Here is a 23,400-nt window from a genome sequence, read left to right on the forward strand (position 1 = left end):
AACATGTAGCTTCTGACAGCTAGGGAAGCAACAGAGCATAAGGATCAATAGCTCAGGTTTCGGAACCAGACAAGTTTTAAATCACCACTCTAATGTTTACCAGCAGTATTGACCTTGGGCTTAAGCTCTTTGAGCTCAGTTTTCCCCATGTGTTAAATGGGTAAGATAACAGTTATAATACTTAGGGTGGGCTAACTGTTGTATCAGTTAGACTCCCAAATGTATAATGATTCAAAAGCAACAGGAGTTTACTTTGGGCTTGCTAATGGTACTTGATGGTGACAATTCGGTGGGGTGCCTGTCCTTCAGGTAGTTATTCAGAGACCCAGGTTGTCAGAGTATCCTGCATTCAGAAGTGGGGCTCATGATCCGTATATAAACAGTATCATAAATGGTGCTTTATATCCCTGGTTTGGGAATCTATTTAACCCAAGGTCACAGAGATAGTTTCTAGCAGAGCCAGAAATGGAAACAGATACTTCCTTTAGTAACTACATCATATTCGTTACAATAAGCGCCACCAACATAAAGGGACTGTAATGCCAGCCATTTTGTAGTGGAAACAGTGTTGTTTCTCTCTTTCTTCCTTTTCCCATTCCTTCTCCTCTTAATTCTCCTTCTTGAAATGTACATTTCAAGTTCTACTGCCTAGCTTACCTATGACTTTTCAGAATGTCACTCATTTGCAAGCAGGAAGAGTCTTGCATGTATATTTTTAGCATATTTGACTTCCAAATTATATTTTGTTTGGGTAAACTTAGTATTTGTTTAAGTTCTCTGCACATAAAATAATTGATTATTGGGGACATGGCCTTAGAAATATGTCAAAGGACAGAGGAATTTAGCCCGGGTTTGAAATTTTGTCATGGTTAATTCATCAATGAATAAATACGATATCGTTAATCGGTCAACAAATATTGACTGAATGTCTCTCAGATGCCAGGTGCTGTGCTAAGTGCTGGCATATGACAAGCATGAAGAAGAAAGGCTTCATCAGTTCTGGAGTGTTTATATAGGCACAATCCCTTTCTTCTGAGACCAGAGCTAAGATTACCAGAGACAGTAATTAAAAGTCTAAAAACTTGTTGGAATATTTAGCATCACATAAATGCTATTGGGGGAGAGAGAACTAAAATTTAGGACTTAAGATTTAAGAAAGCACTTTTCATGTTTTAAATCACCAGTTAACTGTTAGGGGTATGCAAAGTACTTGGAATCATATACATTTCGAGTTAGTGTGGTGTATTGTAAAGAACACGATATATAAAGAAAGAAAACACTGCTTTCAGTCTTAGCTCTGGTAGCTACCAACTTTGCAACCTTGGGCAATTTGCTTTGATTCTTGGGTCCTTCTATTCTCCATATTACTGATTGGATGAGGTGATGTCTACAGTCCCTTCTTGTAAAATTCTTATTTGTTGTAGCATTTCAAGGCTGTTCGAAGGACCCAGAGCATCCTTTACAGAATTTCTGAACTACTTCATTAACCTTACCACACAGCATGATATCTGAAAGTATAGTTTTTGTCACAGAGACATGATATGATCCAGTTTGCCTTCTTTCACCCCATTAGGGCTCCTGTTGTAGAAGGAGGCAAGAAAAAGAGGACAATATCTAGTTGCTGGTTTGAGGAATAGTTGAAGGAATTGGAAATGTTTAACCTGGACTTGCATGACCAAGTGGAAATAAAAGTCAGCATGGCATATTTGAAGGAGTGTCATCAACTGTAGGCATGGTAGAAACAAAGAAGAATGGAACACGCTTCCTGTCATCAAGAAGTTGTTTGGTGGAAGAGATAGACATACACACGAAAACATTGTGGTGAGTTCTATTCTCCAGGCACTAGGGGTTGGATTTTAGAGAACCCTGATAGAGATAAAATGGGAGTACAAAGAAAACAGTATGTTTTTGTGTTTCCTCAGAGTAGAACAATAACATATGATTAAACATTATAGAGGATAGATTTTGGCTTGATATAAGAAAGGACTTTCTAATAATTAGAACAATCTACCATGGGATGGTGTACCTATGGAAATAGAGGGTGACTTTCTGCTTTGCAGTAATCAAAAAGATGCTAGACACATCTATGGGACACCTGCACCAGGTGAGTGGTTGGATAAGGTGACCCTTAGCTTACGTTTCATCACTGAGACTTTGTGAGACACTTTCTAACTGACCAAATAGCTTTCTTTCATTGGATTCATGCTGTAGAAAGTCACAGAGCAGATTTCATATTCAAATGAAAAAAAAAAAAAAAAACCTGAAATGATAATGTTCTAATGAAAAGTAGAGCCATTATTTCCATCACCATTGCCATTCCCATTAAATATCTCTTATCACTTGTAGATAGCGTGCATGATCACAAACCAGGATAATGGATCAGAGAAAACCCCAAGAAAGCCTCATTTCTTAGCAAATAGTGGACCTCTGGACTTCTGAAATGTGGGATGCTGGAATGCAGCTTGCATAGATGGTGGCTGTAAAAGGACTTACTCCAAAGTGCTCAGCTAAGATCTCCTTTGAGCCTGTTCCCTTTAAGTTGCATGAATCACCAGCAAATGCACAAAACAAAAAGATGATCACTGTAGATTATACTGCCATTGCTGGGAGCATGCTGGCAATGATTGTAACAGGCCTTGCCAAGCCCACGTTGAACCTCTGAGTCACACTGGTTCCCATGGAGATTAACACCATCAACAGTGGGGACACCAGCTCTGAAGTGCAATTGGTGTCAGACAGGGAGGAGAAAAATGGCAGCATGATCCTCTAGAAATGCAGCAATTGGAATGAAAAAGGAGCATGGGGTGGCATAGCTCAGGAGAGAAAATGACCTGTAATGGCAGAGCAACCTACTTCTCTAGCTCTTCCTGCAAACGGCTGGGGAAAAAGAGTGGTTCCTGGCAGATAGGCTACAATCAACTTTTATTTATCTGGCTATTTCCAGCAAGTTCTTTCCTCTTCCCAGATAGCTCATCTCTTCAAAGGAGGGTGTCTGAGGCAACCTCATCACAGACCAAGTGGTTCTGACTCTGGAACTGCAAGTCTGATTAACATGTTGGGCTCAGGGGTGGGAAGAACACAAATTTACATAGATATATCTTGGTAGGCTTTAATTTTCTTTCTGGATAAAAAGATCATAATTTCTATTCAAATAAAGCCATGATTTCAATTTCAAGATTTATGTGGGGGTTTCATGTATTTTAGTAGAGAATCAGGGTTCTGAGATTTGCAATTTGTTTTTTTCCTTGAAGTTGGGATGGGAATATATGCTGTGCTCACCTTCTGCTCTCCCTTGCCCTTTGCAACCAGTTCTACGTGAGTAATCTTATGCAGGCTGCAGCTGCCGTGCGTGCAGGTTTATCCTTTTGGTGTCTGACTCCCCAGTCTCACTCCCATAAAGAGAGGGGGGAAAAGTTTGGAGACATATACATTTTCCAAATTCAGTATTTGTGAATCATGCCCAGCTCAGATGGACAAGGGTATATAAGGTGAACCATACTTTTTCCTGTCTCTCTCATATCAGCATTTATGGGAAATGCCTATTAGTTGCTGAGAGATCAAACAGATGTAAGAAGAATCACTGGTTCCTTGCAAAATCAGATTAAATTGCATAAGAAGTAACTGAACTGAAATGACAACATGTCAGCCTAGAGAAAAAAGAAGATAATGGTTTTCAAAAGAATGACAAAGCATTTTGGAGAAAATTGGAATTAATAAGATATTTTGAGATGTAAAATATAATATCATTCTTCCGAATGTTAGTGGTTGATGACTGTTACATCTGGTAGGAGATGCAACTTGGGATAGAGGGAGATGCACTGGGCTATGTGTGGCCATAGTCTCAGCTGTACCATTGACTGTAAGTGGGATCTTGGACAAAGTCTTCTAAATTCACTAGACCTCAGTTTACTCAACAGTGAAATAATGGCTTGTACCTACAGAATGAAAACCCAACAAATGGTAGTGAAGATGATGATGACGATGAAGACAATGCTGCTGCCGCTGATGACAACAATGATGATATAATGACATATCACCTTGGTGATACGATCCCTAAGGGATTTCCAACTTAGTTCCAAATTGCATGATTCTGAAAAGGGAGCTTTATCTGTTAAAAAAGCTATTTTCAAAAGTTGTTTCTGTGAAGGTTCTGCCTCATAGGAAGCTCAGAGTGTTATATTTCTCTGCTCGATGAGGCAGTTTGGAATTAGAGTCTCATGCTCTAAGGATATGCTTTTCAAAGTCTTATGTCCCCTGACTCTTGCTTCACAATAATCCAATCTCACTGTGCTACATTGAGTATGTGAGAGAAGCAGCCTAGCATAATGGTTAACAGCTGAAGATCATGGTTATAGTCCTGCTCTTCCACCTCTCAGCTGAGTGACTTTGGACAAGTTACTGAACCTCTCTGAGCTTCATTCCTCACCTATAAAATGGCATAACAATAGTGCCTATCTCATAGGGGTGTTTTGAGGAAGAAATATGTTAATACATGCAAATTACATGGACTGGCACCTGGCAGAGAGTACACATTAGTATATTTCTTACTGAGAAACAAAACATTTGGAGCAGTATTGTGTTTCAATCCTTTTCATTTATAAATTTATTGTGAAACTTAGCAGAAAATATCTTTTAATGATGGTGCTTTTGCAATTGTCAAGTCAGCTTTGGGTTTTGTTCTCAAGTTTCACCTGAAACGTGTTTGTGTGAGTGTTTGAGTGTTTGAGTGTGTGTGTTTGTGTGTGTGTTTAATGAACGCTGACGGCATGTATCTGCCCACAAGATGGCGCAGTGGTCCTGCTGTTCTAAAGTCGAGCTACCCTGAGGGAGGCAGGGAATTTTGATCAACATCCAAAGAATCACCTCATCTCTCCCTGCAGAGAGCACAGAGCACAAGACTTCATGTTCTGTCAAGTACATGTTGCTAGTTCTTTCTTGTGATTTCATAGGAACTACATAAAAGCTAAAGCCATTTTAGCTTTTAATTTTTTTCAGTATTTTATTCCAGTCCAGATTTGCCCTTTCAAGGTCATACTTTGTCTATTGCTACAGCTTCCTACAGCTGAATGACAAGATTAGAGTGAAGAGTGAGACAGACATTTGTACTGTCTTCTGCCTCTCTAGACTACCTACTGAAAACAGACAAACACTACAAATAAGAGGAGCTTGTCCAATCTTCTGGAGGTAGAGTGTAGAGGAGATGTCCCCAGATCAAAATATCAAGGAGATGAATTTTGTCTTCAATGTCCCCTGCCCCTTCTGTCTCTGCCTTTTCTGTATGACTTGTAGGCACCAGCTGTGCCTATGCTGCCCAATGATCCTGTCTCCTTCTTACCCTCCTTTCCCTGCTGTTTACCTGCCTCCACATCAATGCTTAATGTCCTGAGGCTCATCCCCTTAGGGTCCTTCTAATTTACTGGAACTCGTCTGTCAAAAGAACCCAGTCTTAAGGGATGACTGTGGAGAAATATCAGCCTGACAAAGTAACATATTCATTTTTTATTCAAAGTATGGATATTCCCGGAAATTGAGGGATGTGGCTCTCTGTGCAAAGACTCTCATCTTTAAACTGTTTTTGTGGTCTATAATGTTATTTTTGCAAGGTATTTCTATTTTAGAAAAATCACACACACATATACATTTTCACAGGTCTAACGTAGTTTTCCTCTCTGCCACAGCTCTCAAAAAGCCCACCTCACAGAAAGCAGCAGCCTTCTTAGGTTGTGTCTAATTGCACATCTGAAGGAGAGACTAACATGGTGCTAATGGAAATCAAATGCAAAGCTCATATTTCTGGTAAGAGCTGGTCTTGGCTCTTTCCTTACAGAAAGACCTAGCTGGCATCACTCACAATCTTCCCCTCCTGTGCCATCTGAAATCCATGCCCTGAGCCTGCTGGTAGCTTTCTGAATCTTTTATTCCAAATTTGGCCCAAACTTCTTTCATCTGTGACTTTGGAATCTTCTGTTGTTTTACCCCATGATCCAGGCTGGAGTTGGGACTGTTTCACTAGCATACTGTTCCCACAATAAAGAATTTCTTTTGCCCTCTAAGAATCTGAACAGTGTGCCACCCACACACACAAATTGTCAATTTATCATTTTGAAGACTATGTCAAAGTCAATTAAGGGTGGCTTATGTTACCCTCTTGTAGCAGAACAGAATCACTTTTTATTTGCCCATTTCTGCACTTGCAACTCTCCAATATTCTTGCCCAATCTGTCATAATGATCTGTTAAAAACATAAATTAGGTAATTTCACTCCTCTGCTTAAAATTCTTCATCAACTTCTCATTCTCTGTTCCTAACATCTTGTATACCCTTGCATCAAAGTACTGATAACAATTTGCAATTCTATCACTTAGTTATTAGAGTATGTATTTATAATTTCTGTCTTCCTTCCTAGAATGGAGGCTCAATGATAACAGGAAACTCGTGGATCTCTTTCTCCATTGCATCCTCATGAGCTAACTCAGGGTTACACATAGGAGTCACTCAATAAATAATCGTGGAATGAATGCTGTTTTATCTTCCCATCATTTTTCATAACCTAGAGCACCCCAAATCCATAGCCAAAGAAAATTATAAAGTAAAAATAGTACAAGAAAAAAAAAGCGATGACATTTTACTCTCTATTTCTTAGATTTTACAAGGTTGATATTATCTCAAATTTATAGATGAGGAAACGGAATGTCAGTGAGGTGAAGTAATTGGCCCAGAGGCATTCCAAGCTGGGATACAACCCACATCTCTCTGGTTTCAGAGCCTATACTTATTCTTTTATTCCAGGCTTTATCTTTAGCACACAGTCCTTACATTTTCCCCAGACCTGAAGATACTATTATTATTGAAAAAATCAGGGGTACAATGAACACTTAGATAAACAAAATACAGTATTTACTTGCCTACTTCCTATTCTAACTCTAGACATAGACATACTGGGTAGAAAATCTTTATTTTTCATTAATAATGCAAACATGATGCCCTCAAAAATGTTCAAATTCTAAAATATCTCATTGGCTGGACCAGTGGTAAGCTCGAGGATCCAGAGGGAAGGGCAATTGTTTGTTTAGCTTATACTTTCTCTCTCAGCTATAGCTCCCATTTCATTTGGGTTCTGGAAATATAGAAGAACGAACATGAATAATCTGAAAAGCTTTTTTTTATTATTTTTATTTTTTTTAAAGGAAATGTGATTCACTGAGGCAAAAGCAGCCCTGTTTTGATGTCCTTTGAAAGAAGTGTAATTACCCAGAATGGGGTGAGAGACAGTCTTCCTTTTCTGACTTCAGTCGGATGCTTCCCAGGGAGCAGCAGTGCTACCTGGTGGGAAATAGTGCTGGAGGGAGACACCAAGGGAGCCTACCCACAGCTGTGGGGCCTGGTGTGTTTGGCAGCACACAATAGGAAGGCCAGTGCCCAGCAATGGTGGCAGTACTGGGTAGACAGGGAAGCAGCCAGCAGAGCTGGCAGTAGTGCCCTAGTCATCCATGCCCAGCAGAAGAGACAGTGATGTTTGGCAGATGCTAAGAGGTTTTGTCCATGAGCCATGTGAGACCCTTGGAGACCTACAGAGATAAATGGAGGGATTTTATAGGGGGCCAGGTTCTGCCTTAACTGATGGAAGCAGGATTATTACTGATGATGTGACACAATTTGCATCCAAAAACTGGTTCAGCTTGTTCTAGGGAATGAATAATTTTCCTACCTTATAGGATAGGTGTGAGAAATGAATGAGACTGCATCTACGAAATTCCTAGCTCCGTGCCTGGCACACAGTAGATGCTCAAAAAGGTTAATCTCTTTTCCCCTCCTTCATTGTATTCTCAAAGAAATACAGACTGCCGTATAGCATTAACTCATTGCAGCCTTCCTATCTAAAAGATGCTTTTTAGGAACACTGTAGCAATTTGAATATCTCGTTAAGAACATTAAAATAGAAATCCATCTGGATTTTTTTTTTTTACATTGGAAAGATCAAACATAATACTAATATTGAATGCTTGTACCAGGGACTGTTCTAAGTACTTTACATGTATAAATGCATTCAATCCAACTAGATGTGTATTTTTATTATCTCTATTTAATAGATGAGGAATAAAGGTGCCAAGCAGTTAGGTGACTTGCCTAAGGTCACACAGTTAGCAAGTGGCAGAGGCAGAATTCGCCCCCAGGGTGTGGTCTTCAGGGACCATGTGCTTAACAACAGCGCTTGTTGCTAGTGTTCAAGTAATAAAGCAAACATCAACTGAATGCTTTCTATGGGCAAGGCATTGTGCTGGATGCTGTGAGCTGCATTGCACAGCCTGAGGGAGCATCTCCCATCAGAGATGTAAATGCAGTGCACAGCCAGGACAGCTGTACATGGCAGCCTTGAGAGTACTCCAAGAGACTAATTTTGAGTCTTATATCTACTTAAGAGGCACAGGGATATGGGATACATTTGAGGTAAGTAGTTTTATACTTGTAGATTTCCCTTAATGGGGACGAGTGGGAGACATGTCTCTAAGACGTCAGTGTCTGGAAACATTTCTTTCCTGGGCAATGGGTATTGTTTTATTTTATGGAGAGTGTATCTCTTGTAATAGATTGTTATCTCTTTGTTTTGGATGCTTAGAAGGTCAGAACCGGATCAGGGTTCCAATTTTTGAACTGTGTGCAATCTCATGGCATATATTTCAGTGAGCTGATTTTCCATCTTTTATCATTGCTGTGATTTCTTTGATCTATTTACATTTTTATATCCAATTGCATGCATTCTTGCTGGTTGACTCAAATCCTTTGGGACTCTTTTAGGGTGAGAGAGTTGGAGTTCCCTTAGAGAAGCATCAAGCAGGCCCCCATTGTAGTCCTGTTTCCCATATAGAATGACCAATACAGCAATTTGTGCCCCAATCAATATCTGGTATAAATTGTTCCCTGGCTGTTTCAGCAGGAAGAATACTTTTCTACTGCTTGAAGGGAAATGTTGCTGTTCTTGTGGCTGATTGATTGATTGTATGATGACAGTCCAGCTGTAAAGACCATCATCTTGACACATTTAATATTACATTTGGTCAACTGGGGGCTGGCTTGATTTTAATAAACACTTAGCTGAAAGAGAAGTGTTTTCCATTTTGACAGGGCAGCCGTGGAAGTTTATCGAAACAAGAAAGCAGGTGGTTTGCTGGAGTAAAGATCAAGAGAATGGTGTACAATTCCCCCAGGTCTAGTCTGGTCCCTTCATGTGCATGAGCTACCACATTTAACATCTGCCAGAGTTGGGGCTTGGTATCTCTTTCCACTAGAGAGAAAAGATTAAAAAAAAAAAAAAAAAAAAAAGGAAAAATGTGCTAGGAGATTTGTTTAATCTTCTCATCAATTTTAAAAGATACTCATTTCTAATATGTTTATCTGTAATATGGCGCTAATAGTGCAGGGTGAGATTTTTAACTATGATACCTTGTGTTCTAGCTTGCTAATGCTGCAGAACGCAAAACACCAGAGATGGATAGGCTTTTATAAAACGGGTTTATTTCGCTACACAGTTACAGTCTTAAGGCCACAAAGGGTCCAACTACACAGTTACAGTCTTAAGGCCACAAAGCGTCCAAGGTAACACATCAGCAATCGGGTACCTTCACCGGAGGATGGCCAATGCGTCTGGAAAACCTCTGCTAGCTAGGAAGGCAGCCAGTGTCTGCTCCAAAGCTCTGGCCTCAAAACCGCTCTCTCCCAGCACGTTCCTCTCCAGCAAGCTTGCTCCTCCTCAAAACATCACTCACAGCTGCACTCACTGAGTTCCCTCTCTCTGAGTCAGCTCATTTATATTGCTCCACTGATCAAGGCCCACCCCAAATGGGTGGGGCCATGCCTCCATGGGAACATCTCATCAAAATCATCACCCACAGCTGGGTGGGGCACATTCCAAGCAAATCTAACCATCACCAAAACGTCTGCCCCACACAAGACCACAAAGATAATGGCATTTGGGGGACACAATACATTCAAACTGGCACACCTTGGCTTATGGAAGCCACAAATAAAGAGGAAAATCACGAAACTTCCAGACAGGGGAAGTTGCTCTGCAATTTGATCTGGGGTGCAGTTCATGGTTTGGACGGCTAAATATCTCTTTGAATCCCAAACTGTTAACTCAGAAGGACCTTTGAAATGGCTTGTATGTTGATTGGAGTCGCATGCACGAGGTTTTATGATCAAAAGGCAAGATACCAACAGACAGTAGCTGCCTTGAGCACTGCCAGAGGACAGCCTATTCAGCGGAAAGAATTATCCATTGTCTTCACAGAAGAAACTGCCTTCGCTCTGTGCTGCCTTCTTCTGGCTGTGTCTGGAACTCGACGATCCAGATAAACAGAATGTGGCTTCTCTCTGATTTGTTGTTAATAATTCAGGAAGGAGTTCAGGGCATTGTTACAAATCCAAAGTGTGTAAAAATCACAGTTTTGTTTTCCAAAGATGTAACACAGACACAGCTAGCTGTCTGAGAAAACAGAAGTCTTAATGGCTATCATTGACCTTGACCTCTCAGAATCAGTTGTGGTCACGGTGGAGAGAAGAGAGCCAGCATCATCCACTCTGGATTGGAATCATTTCTGCAAGTCTTGGAGGGCACCTTGATACTTTGCTCCAATTCACCACATGGGGTGGAAAAAACCTCTGTATGTCATGGGGACACGACTAGATAAACAATGCAAGCAGTGTGTTCACAGATATGCAAATATGCATGTAAATTAGACTCCTGTTGACTTCATTTAGAATGTAATTTAAAATTAATTAAAAATTAAGAGGTAAATTAGAAGCTAACATTCAACACCATATGGGAAAATATACATATTTATCAGGATGGCATGTATGTATACTGCACGGACAGGAGTTTATCATCATGTGTGCAAACTGTCTCCATTTTGATACTGCAAAATGTCATTGTGGGGAAACAATACATGTTGCAAAGATTATTTTCTTAGCACTTTATGAATTAAAATTCACTCTAATTTAAGGATTAAATGAATATATTTCAAATACATTACATTTTCTGTAAACTTATACTGAAGGACATAGAGTTTTATGAGTAGAAAGTGAAAGGATAAATCAGGTACAGTTTACTTCCATATGCTATAAAATATTCGTGAAAGTCATTTTTCTAAAATAGGGTCACTGAGCACATTCACCCTGGCAAGCCTTTTGCATATTGTTAATATGCGATCTATACTTGGAAAGTAATGATTTCGCTCTCTAAGCCACTCAGGAGTTCTGGGTGATTAATGAGTTAATGGCTACATCCACACAAGGCCAAAACAACTCATTGAAAAGTGAAAAAATTCAATCATTCCACTGACTGTTTTGTCTACAAAACAACCAAACAACCTCTGTGATTGATTTTCTTTTTTTTTATTTATTAGAGAAGTTGTGAGTTTACAGAAAAATCATACATAAATACAGGGTCCCCATATACCACCTTATTATTAACAACTTCCATTGATGTGGTATATTTGTTATAACTGATGAAAACACATTTTAAAAAATTGTTCTATTAACTATAGACCATGCTTTAACTTAGGATTCACTGTGTTACGCAGTTCCATGGATTTTTAAAAAAAAATTATTCTGGTAACATTTCCTACATTTCCCCTTTCAACCACATTCAAATATATAATTCAGTGCTGTTAATTTTCTTCACAATGGTGTGCTACCATCACCACCATCCATAACTTTTCCATTATCCCAAATAAAACTCTGTACATTATGTGACTATTCTTTATTCCATGAATTTGCTTATTCTAATTATTTCATATTAGTGAGATCATATAATGTTTGTTCTTTTGTGTCTGGTTTATTTCACTCAACATTATGTTTTGAAGGTTCATCAATGTTGTCACATGTATCGTAACTTCATTCCCTTTTAGGGCTGAATAATAGTCCATTGTGTGTATATATAACATATTTTGATCCATTCATCAGCTGATGGACAGTTGTGCTGCTTCCACCTTTTGGCAATTGTGAATAATGCCACTATGAACATTGGTGTACAAATATCTGTTTGAATCCCTTCTTTACTTCTTTCATGGTGTATAACTAGAAGTTGAATGGCCAGATCTATGATAATTCTACGCTTAAATTTCTGTGGAACTGACAAACTGTTTTCCACAGTGGCTGCAACATTTTATATTCCCACCAGCGATTGTTCCTATCTCTCCACATCCTCTCCAACATTTGAAGTTTCCTGTTTGTTTAATAGTGGCCATTCTTATAGGTGTCAGATGATATTTCATTGTGGTTTTGATTTGATATTCCTAATGGCTAATGATCTTGAACACCTTTTCATGTGCTTTTTGGCTATATGCATTTCTTCTTTGGAGAAATGTCAATTCAAGACTTTTGCCCATTTTTCAATTGTCCTTTTTGTTGTTGAACTGAAGGATTTCTTTATATATTCTGGTTGTCAAACCCTTATAGATATGTGGTTTCCAAATATTTTCTCCCATTTTGTAGGTTGTCATTTTACTTTCATGATCAAATTCTTTTGGGAGAAGTTTTAAATTTTGATGAGGTCTCATTTATCTATTTTTTTCTTTTGTTGCTTGTGCTTTGGATGCGAAGTCTAAGAAACCATTGCCCAACGCAAGGTCCTGAAGATGCTTCCCTACATTTTCTTCTAGGAGTTTGGTCTATTTTGAATTGATTTTGCATATGGTATGAAGTAGGAGTCCACCTTCATTCCTTTGCAACTGGAGATGCAGTTTTTCCGGCACCATTTTTGAAGAGACTATTCTTTCCCAATTGAATGATCTTTACTCCCTTGTCAAAAATGAGTTGACCATAAACTCATTTTATGAGTTGGTTGATTTCTGAATTCTCAATTCAATTCCATTGGTCTATATGTTTCTCCTTGTGCCAGTGCCATGCTGTTTTTATTACTGTGGATTTGTAAGAAGTTTTAAGATCAGGAAGTGTGAGTCCTCCAGCTTCATTCTTCTTTTTCAAGATTGGTTTAGCTATTTGGGGCCTCTTACCATTTCGTATAAATTTGATGATTGACTTTCACATTTCTGCAGAGGGTTGTTGGAAATTTGAATGGGGTTGCATTAAATCTATGAATTGCTTTGGGTAGTATTAACATCTTAATGAAATTTAGTCTTCTAGTCCATGAACATGGAATATCCTTCCATTTATTGAGGTCTTCTTTACTTTCTTTTAGCAATGCTTTGTTTAGCAATGTTGTCTGTGTACAAGTCCTTTATGTCCTCAGTTAGATGTATTCCTAAATATTTGATTCTTTTGGTAGTTTTTGTGAATGGATTTTTTTTTCTGAGTTTCTTGTCCCTATTTTCATTGCTTGTGTATAGAAACACCGTTGATTTACTGCTTTGCTGAATTCATTTATTAGCTCCAGGAATTTTGTTGAAGGTTTTTTGGGGATTTTCTGCATATAGGATTGTGTCATCTACAAATAGGGAAAGTTTTACTTCTTCATTTCCAATTCGGATGCCTTTTATTTCTTTTTCTTACCTAATCACCTTGGCTAGTACTTCCAATACAATGGTGAATAACAGTGGTGACAGTGGGCATCTTTGTCTTGTTCCTGATTTTATAGGGAACACTTGCAATCTTTCACCATTAAGCAGGATGTTAGCTGTGGGGTTTTCATACATGCCTTTTATCATGTTGAGGAAATTTCCTTCTATTCCTAGTGTTCTAAGTGTTTTTATTAAGAAAAGATGCTGTATTTTGTCAAATGCCTTTTCTGCATTGATTGAGATGATCATGTGTTTTTTTCCTTCATTCTGTTAATGTGGTGTATTACATTAATTACTTTTCTTATGCTGAACTAACTTTGCATACCAGGGATAAATCCCTCTTGATCATAGTGTGTAATTCTTTTAATGTGCTATTGGATTCAGTTTGCTATTACTATTTTTTTTAAAACAGGTAAAGTGACAAAACATCTTTCATACTTCAATTTACAATATAAATGAATTCCTGAAAAGTTGTATAAATTGAGATTCTGTATCTTATATTGCATTTTAAAGAGAAGAGAATTCTTTCATATTTAAAATGTTCTATTTTATAGAGTGGAAAACATAGCTGGTTTTTCTTTTATGCAAATCTACATTTTTATATAATATGTGTGACTGTATTCTATCAAATATGGGAATTAAAAGATGATTTGATTTGACAGTCAACTAGGCTCTTTTTGCCAATTAATGGAAAAAGCAATAGATACCTAAAAGTTTATATCTGGCATTAGGAATTTTTAAAGTTTGTAGTTTAATATGGTTCCATTATTAGTATTTTTGTGAACTACACTGTGAAGTCTGGCTCTCATAATTTCATCTTTTTCTGTCTAGCTAGTGAATGTTTAAACTGATTGCAAAGCTGAGCTTGTCTTTATCTTTTTAAGCTTTCTTTTCTTCTGTGGATAGGATAGAAACATTTGAGCTTTAAGAATCTTTCCTTTTGCCTCATCTTTCACAGCAAATAATTGGTAACATAAAAACTTAAATGAGGTTTTACTTGATAATGCCTTGTTACACTTAATACACCTTTATCTAGTTGGAAGGTGACTGTATTTGTAAAATTTTATGTATGTATATCCTGGTTTGTTTGTGCTTTACATCTGCCCCACATGAACTAGACAGTGTGAGGGAGATTTAATAATAAGGCTGAATCTAGATTTTGGTAGTCAGTTCATACAGCTAATGATCATAAACTTTAGAATGAACAGATGGGAAAGAACAAGAGCTTATTGTCCTTTCATGAGCTTATTGGTGGTTTTGCCTTTTTCAAAGAGATATAGGATTCACCTTTATTTTGCTAGCATTTAGAGAACTTCACACTTCTAAATAGAAAGTTGGTGCAACACGATTTTCTGTCTTAATTTTATCTCTAGATCTGCACTGTGCAATATGGTAGCTACTAGCCACTCGTGGTTATTGAGCAGTTGAATTGTGGCTAGTCCAAACTGAAAGGTGCTGTAAGTGTAAAATCCACTCCTAATTTCTAAGACTTGGTACAAGGGTGAAAAAGAATGTAAAAGAACTTAATTTTTCATGCTGCTATGTGAAATGATAATATTTTGGGTATATTGGGTTTAATAAAATATATTACCTCACCTGTTTCTTTATTTATTTTTTATTGTGGCCACTAGAAAATTTAAATTACACTCAGGGCTTATATTTCTATTGGATAGTGCTGCTCTAGATAATATTGTCATAAGGAAAGTTAATACACATGTATCATAAGCTTTAGGTTAGTTTGTTGGTTGGTAACAGTTATGTGGAGATACAATTCACATACCATAGAATTCACCTATTTAAAATGGTTCTTAGTATATTCACAGAATTGTACAGCCATCACCACAATCAATTTTAGAACATTCTTATCACCTCAAAAGAAACATTGTACATCTTGGAAGTCACTCCCCATTTCTCTCCATCCTTCCCATCCCTAGGCGACAACTAATCTACTTTCTGTCTCTCTCTGTCTATTCTGGACATCTCATGTAAGTAGAATCATATGCTGTGGTCTTTTGAGACTGGCTTGTTTCACTTAGCATATCTTTTCAAGGTTCACCCATGCTGTAGCACTATCAGTACTTCAGTCCTTTTTATGAATAATCTCCCATTGCAGGTATATACAACCTTTTTTTAATCCCTTCATCAGTTGATGGACACTTGGGTTGTTTCCTCCTTTTGGCTATTGTAAATAATTCCATCATGAACATTCATGTACAAATTTTTACATATGCTTTCATTTCTCTTGGGTATATACCTAGGAGTGGAATTGTTGGGTCATATGGCAACAACTCTATGTTTAGCTTTTTAAAAACTGTTAGATTGTTTTCCAAAATGACTGCACCATACTACATTCCCACCAGCAATGTACCAGAGTTTCAGTTTCTCCGCATTCTCACCAGCACTCATTATCTGGTTTCCTGACTATAGCCATTCTAGTGAGTGTGAAGTGGTATCTCATTATGGTTTTGATTTGCATTTCCTAATGGCTAATGATGTTGAGCATCTTTTCATATAGACCATTTGTATATCTTCTTTGGAGAAATATCTTTAGATCTTTTGCCCATTTTTAATTGGATTATTTGTCTTTTGTTTGTAAGAACTCTTTATGTATTCTAGGTATAGGTTTCTTATGAGATAAGATTTGCAAATATTTTCTCCTATTCCATGGGTTATTGTTTCATTTTCTTGATAGTTTTCTTTGAAGTACAAAGGTTTTAAATTTTGATTTCTTATCTATCTCTTTCTTTTGTTGTTTGTGCTTTTGTCATCATATCTATGAATCTAGTACCAAATCCAAGGTCACAAAGCATTACCCCTTTGTTTCCTTTGAGAGTATTACAGTTTTGCTTCTTAAATTTAGGTCTTTGATCCAATTTGAGTTAATTTTTGTTTATAGTGTAAGGTAGGGGTCCAGTTTTATTCTTTTGCATTTGGATAACCCATTGTCCCAGCACCATTTGTTGTAAAGACTACTCTTTCCTTATTGAGTGGTCTCGACATCCTTGTCAAAGATCCATTGACCATAGATGTATGGGTTTATTTCTGGACTCTCAATCCTGTTTCATTGATCTATATGTTCATCCTTATGCCATTATCAACTGTCTTGATTATTAGTGTTTGTGATCCTCCAATTCTGTTCTTCTTTCTCAAGATTGTGTTGGTTATTCTGGGTTCCTTGCATTTCCTTATGGTTCTTAGTATCAACTTGTCAGTTTCTAGAAAGAAGTCAGTTAGAATTCTGATAGGGAATGCATTGAATCTGTAGATCAATTTGGGGAGAATTGGCATCCTAACAATATTAAGTCTTCTGATCCATGAGCATGAGATGTCTTTCCATTAATCTAGATATCCTTCCATTTCTTTCAACCATGTCTTTTAGTTTTCAGAGTAAAAGCCTTGCACTTCTTTTGTTAAATTTATTTCTAAGGGCTTTATTCTTTTTATGTTATTAGAAACGGAATTGTTTTCTTCATCTTCAGAGTGTTCATTACAAGTGTATAGAAATACAATTGATTTTTGTATGTTGATCTTGTGTCCTGCAGCCTTGTTAAGCTCATTTATTCATTCTAAAGTTTTTAAACTAGGTTAATTAGGATTTTCTTTATACAAGATCATGTCATCTGCAAATAGAGAGTTTTACTTCCTTTCCAATCAGGATGCCTTTCATTTCTTTTTCTTTCGTAATTGCCCTAATTGCTAGAACCTCCAATACAATGTTGAATAGAAGAGGTGAGAGTGGACATCCTTGTCTTGTTCCTGGTCTTAGGGAGAAAGCATCCAGTTACCGCTGAGTATGACGTTAGTTGTACATGTTTCATAGATACTCTTTATCTGGTAGAGGAAGTTACCTTCTATTTTTAGTCTGTTGAGTGTTTTTATAGTGAAAGGATGTTGAATTTTGTCAAATGCTTCCTCTACATCTATTGAGATAATTGTGTGGTTTCCATTTATTATTCTGTTGATAGGGTGTATTATATTAGTTGATTTTTCAGATGTTAAAACAACCTCAATCCCTCTTGGTGTATAATTCTGTTTTTTAAAAGCAGTTTTATTGAGATATATTCACACACCATACAATCCATCCACAATGTACAATCCATGGCTCACAGTGGATTCACAAATTATGTATTAATCACCACAATCAATTTTAGAATCTTTGTATTACTTCAGAAAGAAAAACCCCATATCCCTCATACACCTGTGCTGGTTTGAATCTATTATGTCCCCCACAAAAGCCATATTCTTTAATGCAATCTTGTGGACTCAGATTTATTAGTCTTTTCAATAAGGTGGGACATTTTGATTAGCTCATTTCTATGGAGAAGCTAAAATATGTAATCCAGAGTTGGTCCCTGTGAGAAGCTAAGAGTTGACACAGACCCAGACACTTGGAGATGCAGATAGAAAAATGTTTTGAGATGCTAAGCTAAGAGATGAAGCCCAGAGTTTGCTCCAGAGAATCTCATAGAAGACCCCCAAATGCTTAGGAACATCCTGGGAGAAAGAAGCAGGGATGCACAGGAGCTGAGAGAGTGGAGTTAATACAGAAGCCCAGAGACATTTTGGAGAAAGTCATTTTGAAACACAACCTGGGAGCAAAGGACCAGCAGATGCCAGCCATGTGCCTTTTCAGCTGACAAAGGTGTTCCAGACAGCATTGGCCTTTCTTTAGTGACAGTATCCTTGTGTTGATGCCTTAGTTTGGACACTTTTTATGGCCTTAGAACTGTAAATTTGTAACCTGATAAATCTCCTTTATAGAAGCTAATCCATTACTGGTATTTTGCATAACTGCAGCTTTAGCAAACTGGAACACCCCCTTATTATTGACACAACATTGTGTGGTACCTCTGTTACAAGCAATGAAAGGATATTAAAATATTACTGTTAGCTATAGTCCATAGTTTACATTATATTTTTTTCCATATACCATCCTATTGTTAACACCTTGCAATAGTGATGTACATTTGTACATTCATGAAAAACATTATTATAATATTACTATTAGCCACAATCATCATCCACAACAAGGTTTGCTATGTTATCGAGTCCCATGTTTTATCCTCTAGTTTTCCTTCTGGTGATATACATGACCCTAAACTTCCCCTTTCAACCACATTCACACACATAATTCAGTGCTGTTAATTACACTCACAGTAATGTGCTACCATCACCTCTATCCATTTCCAAACATTTACAATCTACCAAATTAAAAATTTTGCACAAATTAAATATCAGATCCTCATTTTCTACTCTAATTCTATCTCCTGTTATCCTTTATTCTAGATTTTAACTCTACGAGTTTGCTTTTTATGATTAGAACATATCAGTGAGGTCATACAATATTTGTTCTTTTGTTTCTGGCTTATTTCATTCCATATAATATCCTCAAGGTTCATCCATGTTGTCACATGCATCAGGACTTCATTCCTTCTTACAGCCGAATAATATCCCATACATATATACCACTTTTTTTTTATCCAATCGTTGATTGATGGACAGTTGGGTTGTTTCCATCCTTTGGCAATTGTGAATAATGCCGCTATGAACATTGATGTGCAATTGTCTGTTCAATTCCCTGCTTTCAGTTCTCCTGGGAATACCTAGTAGCAAGATTGCCATATCATATGGCAGTTCCATACTTAGCCTCCAGAGGCAACACCAAATTGTCCTCCACAGTGGCTGCAACATTTTACATTCCCACCACCAGTGAATGTGTTAAAATATGGAATGCTTCATGTATGTGCATGTCATCCTTGTGTAAGGACCATGCTAATCTTCTCTGTATCATTCCAATTTCAGTATTTGTGCTGCCAAAGTGAGCACAGTTTGCTAATATTTTGTTGAGAATTTTTGCATCTGTATTCACAAGAAATACTGGTCTGTAGTTTTCTTTTCTTGTGGTATCTTATCCAGCTTTGGTATGAGGGTTATGTTGGCCTTGTAGAATGAGGGAGTATTCCCTTCTCTTCAGTTTTGTTGGAAGACTTTGAACAAAATTGGGCTTAAGTCTTCTTGGAATATTTTGTAGAATTCCCCTGTGAAACCATCTGTCCTGGGCTTTTCTTTTTTTGGGAGGATTTTGATTTCTGATTGAATCTCTTTACTAATAATCACTATTTGTTTAACATTCCTTCTCCCCTTTTCTTCCTTCTCCTTCTGGGATTCCTACGATGCATATATTGGTATACCTGATGGCGTCCCAAAGGTCTGTTAGGCTATTTTCACTTTTTGTACTTCTTTTTTCTTTCTGATCCTCATTCTGATTCGTTTCAATTGTTTTGTCTTTGAATTCAATGACTCTTTCTTTTGCCAGTTCCAATCTACTGGTGAATCCCTCCTGGGAATTTTTCATTTCAGGTATTGTGGCCTTCAACTCCAGTAGTTCTGTTTGGTTCCTTTTTAAAATTTCTATTTCTTTACTGAAATTCTCATATTGTTCAGTCATTATTTTTCTGATATCCTTTAGTTCTTTCCTTGTATTTTCTTTTATCTATTTGAGCATATTAAAGGTCGTTTTAAAGAAGTCTTTTGTATGCACACAGTTTGGTCTCCTTTGTTGATCTTTCTGAATTTTTATGCTCTTTCTTTGAGGGAATATCATTTCCTATTTCTTTGTTTGTCTTGTAATCATTTGTTGCACACTATACCTTTTAATATTTTAAAACGTTAGCTCTGGGATTTATTCCCTGTGATGTCATTTCTTGATTTTGTAACCAACTTATGGAATGACAGAGACTTTCCTGAGGGCCAGGAACTAACAAAACCAATCACATCTAACAAAAAAATACACCTTTCACCATCTTTGCATTGACTGGTACTCTTCGGAGTTTAGCTGACCTAGCAAGAAAGGTCAGTCCAAGGTGAATGCACAGTTCAGGGTCTTCCCTGTGTTTTCTGGTCCTTTGACTTTTGCTGGGCTTGTGATTTCTTAGGAGTTCCCCTCTTTACAGAAGTTTGAATGCCCCCTCTACTTCCCCATAAAGAAATCTTCTCCTTCTCCCAGGTCTTCGACTGCAGGACTTAAAGCTGGTAGGCCTTTGCCCTTGGCCATCTGTCTCAATTGTTTCTTACACTGCTTTCATTTTCTCAAGCTGCTTTTGCTTGGAGGGCAAATTCTGGGAGGAGGGGCATTCCAGAGAAGAGTTTTCCAAGTCATTCTTTCCCAGGTGGAACAAGGCCAGGGACCCACAAATGAAGCTTTAGCCAGCTCCAAATGGCACTGGGGAGTGGAAGAGGGAGGAACCAGGAAGGGCACTAGGGCCTTCTTCTATGGCTCCCCAAAGCTGTATTCTCTTGACCTGGCACTGCCCAGCCAATGCGGCCTCTAAACTATCCTCCACATCTTTGAAGAAGCAAATGTCTTTGAGTGTCCTCAGCCATCTTTGTCTGGGATGAGTTATAACAATGGCTGCCCTCAGAGCCCCGAGCCCCAGCAATCTGAAGTTGCTAATCAAAAGCCACAATTTGTGATCAGCCTAAACTCCCCCAAACCCCCCCCCCCCCACTGCCCTGCTCCTGGATCTTGGGAAGTAGAATTTTATATCCTTCTCTGGCACTAGCAAGCTACAACAGGGGTTGGACCCCAGTGCTGCCTGCTGTGAGAGTGGGGGATGGGCAGTGTTACCTACCAGTGCTGAGAGAGCAATTTGCTGATATTTATCCTAATTTACCAGCCTTGTCCTCCTTCTCTTCCTTGGATGCTGTATAGTTTTCTACTGGGCTCCAGAATTTGAAATAGTTGATTCAGAGAGTTCCTGCCTGTTTAATAGCTGTTCTGGTGGAAGGACTGAGTCCTGGTGCTTCCTACTCTCTCGTCTTCCCACAGTTTCCCAGATTTTCTTTTCAGTGAATTGATGGCTGTTTTTTGGCAACTTCATTGAATTAACCAATTGTCTGATACAACCGAGCCTCTATGTGAATGTTGTAAAACATTTCTATACCAATCTGTGATGATTTGGAACTGTATATACCCCAGAAAAACATGTCCTTAAGGTTAATCCATTCTTGTGAGGGTGAGATCATTGTAAGTAGGACCTTTTTGATGAGGCTACTTCAGTTAAGGTCTGACTTACCTCAGGCAGGATGAGTCTTAATCCATTATGGGAATCCTTTATACGAGAATGAAATTTAGACACAGAGAAAGCCGCAGGAAGCAAGAAGCTGAAACAAAACCCAGAAGAGAAGAAAGAGACCAGGAGACACCACCATGTGCCTTGCCATGTGGCAGAGGAACCAAAGATTGCCAGCAGCCAGCCCCAGGATGCTTCAGAAAGGAAGCATCACCTGGATGATACCTTGATTTGGACATTTTCCCAGCCTCAAAACCATGAATGAATAAAATCCCCTCGTTTAAGCTCAACTATTTCATCATATTTGCTTAAGAAGCATGGAAAACTAAAACACAGCCTTCCTACCATTCCTGAAAATTCATATAAGCAAGGACTCAACATATATTAACTGTATAAGAAAATTAGAGGTATTCCATAATTTGCTATCTTTTATAAAATACTCAGTTGTACTATGGTGCACGAGTTCTTTTGAAATAATTACAAGTAATGCAAAGGGCATCTCATTATTAGCTGAAAAAGTCATAGAGTCAAATGGAACTGAAGTCAACTGGGATAAAATGATTACAGAGGAGATACGTTATAGATAAAAAGAGAAGAAAACCAATAGGAGTAGCAACAATAAAAATACTGACAAAACTTCCACAAAGACTAAAAGAGATTTGAGAAAATGCAACTAATGAGCAAATTAAGAATTTGGAAGTATGTTCTGAGAGCTAGAGTTGTCAGTACTGAATTTAAGAAATAGGTGTGAGAAGTAAAAAAAAAAAAATGAGGAGATTCAGGGAAAAATATATGCTCTTGGCTGATATACAGAAGCACACACTGTCCTAATATAATTGAACACTGTGAATAAAAATAATTTCTTGTACTCATTTGTCTCTGTTCACTTCGATTGCTTTACTTTTAATAATGCTTGCAGGTTCTGGCTAATGTGATGAAAAATATGTACTTTTTAAAATATTGGAGAGGAGAGCAGTTTAAAACATATCTGTTAGAGTCAATTAATGCTTGGAAAGGAAAGAAAGAAAGTTATATTGTGGGCAGCTTTACTTATTATTTGTCATTATTTAAAGGCACAGCAGGTATGCAAAGAGGGAAGGAAAATTCTCTTTATAACTTTTCTTGATGGAATTGATAGAATCAGGTTTAAAAAGAAATTTATTGAAACAAATGGCACTACATAGTAGAAATGAGCCTTAATGATCACTTACTCCAATGTTTCTTAATTTACAGTTGGGGCTGCTGAGGCTCAGAAGTGTAAGATGGTTGACCCAAGGTCATATGGTTAGTTTGTGCTACAGCCTAAATTTCCAGGTTTCCTGACTCTTAGGCCAGGGAAGATTCCCTATGCATGTATCAGAGATGGATAAGCAAAGTTAAATTTTAAAGGTTGGAAGAAGAGGTATGAATTCATTTTAAGAGCTGCATTAGAACACAGATTGCAATAGACTGAAGGTCTCATTCTGTTGATAAGAAAACTGATGTGAGGTCAGAACAGCTTTTCTGTGTTGCAAAAGTTAACATCACAGTAGTTGCAAAGCACCATCTAAATTGGCCTTCCAGGTTCCAGGAGAGTGGATCATACTGAAGGAGGTCGTCTCTGCTGATTTGATAAGAAGAAACAGAACTGGATAGAGAGGGGAAGGATGAGATAAACTGCTGAGTTTGAAAGTTGCATTGATATTGACAGCAGTCTTCAAATAGTGTAAGAGAATTGCCATTTTTGGAGAAAAAGAATTCCAAGAGAGGAATATTTACAAGCGAGTGCTGTAAGTCTGTAAGTGCTATTGTGCTGAGGGTAAAGGTGACTT

At 37.8% G+C, this 23,400-nt stretch overlaps 1 non-coding gene across 1 annotated transcript; it reads right to left on the reverse strand.

Annotated features, from left to right (window-relative positions):
- Positions 1-19,236: 19,236 nt before the first annotated feature.
- Positions 19,237-19,343, reverse strand: LOC119530666. The gene has a single exon (XR_005216062.1). It is a non-coding gene; the product is annotated as a U6 spliceosomal RNA (small nuclear RNA).
- Positions 19,344-23,400: the final 4,057 nt, after the last annotated feature.

The sequence above is a fragment of the Choloepus didactylus genome, chromosome 3, assembly GCF_015220235.1.
Source record: "Choloepus didactylus isolate mChoDid1 chromosome 3, mChoDid1.pri, whole genome shotgun sequence".
In the NCBI taxonomy this organism is placed as follows: domain Eukaryota; kingdom Metazoa; phylum Chordata; class Mammalia; order Pilosa; family Megalonychidae; genus Choloepus; species Choloepus didactylus.